Here is a 6,059-nt window from a genome sequence, read left to right as displayed (position 1 = left end):
TAGGACCTGGAAGCTAACAGTCTGGTATGTGTGAGGACTAGGACCTGAAGCTAACAGTCTGTTATGTGAGGACTAGGACCTGAAGCTAACAGTCTGGTGTGTGTGAGGACTAGGACCTGTAGCTTACAGTCTGGTATGTGAGGACTAGGACCTGAAGCTAACAGTCTGGTATATGTGAGGACTAGGACCTGAAGCTAACAGTCTGGTATGTGTGAGGACTAGGACCTGAAGCTAACAGTCTGGTATGTGAGGACTAGGACCTGTAGATAACAGTCTGGTATGTGTGAGGACTAGGACATGAAGCTAACAGACTGTTATGTGAGGACTAAGACCTGAAGCTAACAGTCTGTTATTTGAGGACTAGGACCTGAAGCTAACAATCTGGTATGTGTGAGGACTAGGACCTGAAGCTAACAGTCTGGTATGTGAGGACCAGGACCTGTAGCTAACAGTCTGGTATGTGTGAGGACTAGGACCTGAAGCTAACAGTCTGGTATGTGTGAGGACTAAGACCTGAAGCTAACAGTCTGTTATGTGAGGACTAGGACCTGAAGCTAACAGTCTGTTATGTGTGAGGACTAGGACCTGTAGCTAACAGTCTGTTATGTGAGGACTAAGACCTGAAGCTAACAGTCTGTTATGTGAGGACTAGGACCTGAAGCTAACAGTCTGTTATGTGAGGACTAGGACCAGAAGCTAACAGTCTGTTATGTGAGGACTAGGACCTGAAGCTAACAGTCTGTTATGTGAGGACTAGGACCTGTAGCTAACAGTCTGGTATGTGTGAGGACTAGGACCTGTAGCTAACAGTCTGTTATGTGAGGACTAGGACCTGAAGCTAACAGTCTGGTATGTGAGGACTAAGACCTGAAGCTAACAGTCTGTTATGTGTGAGGACTAGGACCTGAAGCTAACAGTCTGGTATGTGAGGACTAGGACCTGAAGCTAACAGTCTGGTATGTGAGGACTAGGACCTGAAGCTAACAGTCTGGTATGTGTGAGGACTAGGACCTGTAGCTAACAGTCTGGTATGTGTGAGGACTAGGACCTGAAGCTAACAGTCTGGTATGTGTGAGGACTAGGACCTGTAGCTAACAGTCTGGTATGTGTGAGGACTAGGACCTGTAGCTAACAGTCTGTTATGTGTGAGGACTAGGACCTGAAGCTAACAGTCTGGTATGTGAGGACTAAGACCTGAAGCTAACAGTCTGGTATGTGTGAGGACTAGGACCTGTAGCTAACAGTCTGTTATGTGTGAGGACTAGGACCTGAAGCTAACAGTCTGGTATGTGAGGACTAAGACCTGAAGCTAACAGTCTGGTATGTGTGAGGAATAGGACCTGAAGCTAACAGTCTGGTATGTGTGAGGACTAAGACCTGAAGCTAACAGTCTGGTATGTGTGAGGACTAAGACCTGAAGCTAACAGTCTGTTATGTGAGGTCTAGGACCTGAAGCTAACAGTCTGGTATGTGTGAGGACTAGGACCTGAAGCTAACAGTCTGGTATGTGAGGACTAGGACCTGTAGCTAACAGTCTGTTATGTGAGGACTAGGACCTGTAGCTAACAGTCTGGTATGTGTGAGGACTAGGACCTGTAGCTAACAGTCTGGTATGTGTGAGGAATAGGACCTGTAGCTAACAGTCTGGTATGTGAGGACTAGGACCTGAAGCTAACAGTCTGGTATGTGAGGACTAGGACCTGAAGCTAACAGTCTGGTATGTGAGGACTAGGACCTGAAGCTAACAGTCTGGTATGTGAGGACTAGGACCTGAAGCTAACAGTCTGGTATGTGTGAGGACTAAGACCTGAAGCTAACAGTCTGGTATGTGAGGACTAGGACCTGAAGCTAACAGTCTGGTATGTGAGGACTAGGACCTGAAGCTAACAGTCTGGTATGTGTGAGGACTAAGACCTGAAGCTAACAGTCTGGTATGTGAGGACTAGGACCTGAAGCTAACAGTCTGGTATGTGAGGACTAGGACCTGAAGCTAACAGTCTGGTATGTGTGAGGACTAGGACCTGAAGCTAGCAGTCTGTTATGTGAGGACTAGGACCTGAAGCTAACAGTCTGGTATGTGAGGACTAGGACCTGAAGCTAACAGTCTGGTATGTGAGGACTAGGACCTGAAGCTAACAGTCTGGTACGTGTGAGGACTAGGACCTGAAGCTAACAGTCTGTTATGTGAGGACTAGGACCTGAAGCTAACAGTCTGGTATGTGTGAGGACTAGGACCTGTAGCTAACAGTCTGGTATGTGTGAGGACTAGGACCTGTAGCTAACTGTTAATCTCTCTCTTCCTCGATCTCTCTCTCTTCCTTACTCTCTCTCTCTCTACTTCGATCTCTCTCTCTCTCTCTTCCTCAATCTCTCTCTCTTCCTCGATCTCTCTCTCTTCCGCACTCTCTCTCTCTCTACTTCGATCTCTCTCTCTCTCTCTTCCTCAATCTCTCTCTCTCTTCCTCGATCTCTCTCTCTTCCTCGATCTCTCTCTCTTCCTCAATCTCTCTCTCTCTATCCCTCGATCTCTCTCCCTTCCTCGATCTCTCTCTCTTCCTCGATCTCTCTCTTCCTCGATCTCTCTCTCTCCCTCATTCTCTCTCTATCCCTCTCTCTCTCTCTCTGTCTTCCCCGAACTCTCTCTCTTCCTCGCTCTCTCTATCCCTCACTCTCTCTCCATCCCTCGATCTCTCTCTCTTCCTTGATCTCTTTCTCTTCCTCGCTCTCTCTCTCTTCCTCGCTCTCTCTCTATCCCTCGCTCTCTCTCTTCCTCGCTCTCTCTCATCCTCGCTCTCTCTCTCTTCCTCGATCTCTCTCTGTTCCTCGCTCTCTCTCTCTTCCTCGCTCTCTCTATCCCTCGCTCTCTCCTCTTCCTCCTCTCTCTCTAGCCTTCTCTTAATTCCTATTTTCTCTCTTTGTATCCCTGACACATCTCTATCCTTCTGTCTCTCTGTCCCCCTCTCTATCACTCTCTCAAGCTGTCTCTATCCTTCTGTCTCTCTCTGTCTCCCTCTCTATCACTCATTCTCCCTCCCTTCTTCCCTCTCTCCCTCGATCTGTCTCTCAATCTCTGTCTCTCTTCCTGTCCACCGCTCTCTCTCCCACGATCTGTAACTCTCTCTCTTTCTATCCCTCTCTCTCCCTCAATCTGTAACTCTCTCTCTCTCTGTCTCTGTCTCTTTCTATCCCTCTGTCTCTCTCTCTCTCCCTCCGTCTCATTTCAGAGAGCTTTATCGGCATGGGAAACATATGTTTACATTGCCAAAGCAGGTGAAATACATAATAAACAAAAGTGAAATAAACAATAAAAATGAACAGTGAACATTACACTTACAAGTTTGAAAGGAATAGTGTTTGTTCTTCACTGGTTGTGGCAACAGGTCACAAATCTTGCTGCTGTGATGGCACACTGTGGTATTGTATTTGTGGTTCTGGCAACTGGACCTTTTTTGGAACATTATTTTGGTCTTACTGAGATTTACTGTCCGGGCCCAGGTCTGACAGAATCTGTGCAGAATATCTAGGTGTTGCTGTAGGCCCTCCTTGGTTGGGGACAGAAGCACCAGATCAGCAAACAGTAGACATTTGACTTCAGATTCTAGTAGGGTGAGGCCGGGTGCTGCAGACTTTTCTAGTGTCGTTCATTGATATATACCGTGGGGCAAAAAGTATTTAGTCAGCCACCAATTGTGCAATTTCTCCCACTTAAAAAGATGAGAGAGGCCTGTACTTTTCATCATAGGTTCACTTCAACTATGACAGAACAAATGATGAAAAAAAATCCAGAAAATCACATTGTAGGATTTTTAAGGAATTTATTTGCAAATTATGGTGGAAAATAAGTATTTGGTCACCTACAAACAAGCAAGATTTCTGGCTCTCACAGACCTGTAACTTCGTCTTTAAGAGGGTCCTCTGTCCTCCACTCGTTACCTGTATTAATGGCACCTGTTTGAACTTGTTATCAGTATAAAAGACACCTGTCCACAACCTCAAACAGTCACACTCCAAACTCCACTATGGCCAAGACCAAATAGCTGTCAAAGGACACCAGAAACAAAATTGTAGACCTGCACCAGGCTGGGAAGACTGAATCTGCAATAGGTAAGCAGCTTGGTTTGAAGAAATCAACTGTGGGGCAATTATTAGGAAATGGAAGACATACAAGACCACTGATAATCTCCCTCGATCTGGGGCTCCACGCAAGATCTCACCCTGTGGGGTCAAAATGATCACAAGAACGGTGAGCAAAAATCCCAGAACCACACGGGGGGACCTAGTGATTGACCTGCAGAGAGCTGGGACCAAAGTAACAAAGCCTACCATCAGCAAGGGCATTGAAGATGAAACGTGGCTGGGTCTTTCAGCATGACAATGATCCCAAACACACTGCCCGGGCAACCAAGGAGTGGCTTCGTAAGAAGCATTTCAAGGTCCTGGAGTGGCCGAGCCAGTCTCCAGATCTCAACCCCATAGAAAATCTTTGGAGGGAGTTGAAAGTCCGTGTTGCCCAGCAACAGCCCCAAAACATCACTGCTCTAGAGGAGATCTGCATGGAGGAATGGGCCAATATACCAGCAACAGTGTGTGAAAACCTTGTGAAGACTTACAGAAAACGTTTGACCTCTGTCATTACCAACAAAGGGTATATAACAAAGTATTGAGATGAACTTTTGTTATTGATCAAATACTTATTTTCCACTATAATTTGCAAATAAATTCATTAAAAATCCTACAATGTGATTTTCTAGATGTTTTTTTTCTCATTTTGTCTGCCATAGTTGAAGTGCACCTATGATGAAAATTACAGGACTCTCTCGTCTTTTTAAGTGGGAGAACTTGCACAATTGGGGGCTGACTAAATACTTTTTTGCCCCACTGTATGTTGAAGAGGTTGGGCCTTAAGCTGCATTCCTGTCTCACCCCACGGCCCTGTGGAAAGAATTGTGTGTTTTTTTTTTGACAATTTCAACAGCACACTTGTTGTTTGTGTACATGGATTTTATAATCTGTTTTTCCCCCAGCATCACTTTCCATCAGTTTGTATAGCAGACCCTCGAGCCAAATTGAGTCAAAGCTTTTTGGAAATCAACAAAGCATGAGAAGACTTTGCCTTTGCTTTGGTTTGTTTGTTTGTCAATTAGGGTGTGCAGGGTGAATACATGGTCTGTCGTACTGTACTTTGGTAAAAAGCCAATTTGACATTTGCTCAGCACATTGTTTTCACTGAGAATGCACTAGTCTGTTAATGATAATGAAGAGTATTTTCACAAGGTTGCAGTTGACGCATATCAAATTTGTCTCCACTTTGGGGTGATCATTCATTGGTTCCAAATAAGAAGCTAAGGACGATGTTAAAGAGTTTAAGTATAGCCAGTTGGAATTTGTGGTCTGTATATTTGATCATTTCATTGAGGATACCATCAACACCACAGGCCTTTTTGGGTTGGAGGGTTTGTATTTTGTCCTGTAGTTCATTCAAGGTAATTGGAGAATCCAATGGGTTCTGGTAGTCTTCAATTGTTGATTCTAAGATTTGTATTTGATGATGTATATGTTTTTGCTTTTTCTTCTTTGTTATAGAGCCAAAAAGATTGGAGAAGTGGTTTACCCATATATCTCTGTTTTAGATAACGCTTCATGTTGATGTTTGTTTAGTGTTTTCCAATTTTCCCAGAAGTGGTTAGAGTCTATGGATTCTCTCTCTGTCTCTATCCCTCACTCTGTCTCTATCCCTCTCTCTGTCTATCCCCTTCTCTCTCTGTCCCTCTTTCTCTATCCCTCTCTCCGTCTCTATCCCCCTCTCTCTCCGTCTCTATCCCTCTCTCTACCTCCCCTCTCTCTATCCCTTTCTCTCTGTATCTATCCCTCCCTCTCTCTATCCTTTTCTCTCTGTCTATCCCCCTTTCTCTCTCTACCCCCCCCCTCTCTCTCTATCACTTTCTCTTTCTGTCTCTATCCTTCTCTCTCTATCCTTCTCTCTCTATCCCTTTCTCTCTCTCTCTATCCCCCTCTCTCTCTCTCTTTATCATCTCTCTCTGTCTCTATCCCCCCTCTCT

Source organism: Oncorhynchus masou, chromosome 6 (genome assembly GCF_036934945.1).
Source record: "Oncorhynchus masou masou isolate Uvic2021 chromosome 6, UVic_Omas_1.1, whole genome shotgun sequence".
NCBI classification, from domain to species: Eukaryota; Metazoa; Chordata; class Actinopteri; order Salmoniformes; family Salmonidae; genus Oncorhynchus; species Oncorhynchus masou.
This window is presented reverse-complemented; position numbering follows the sequence as displayed.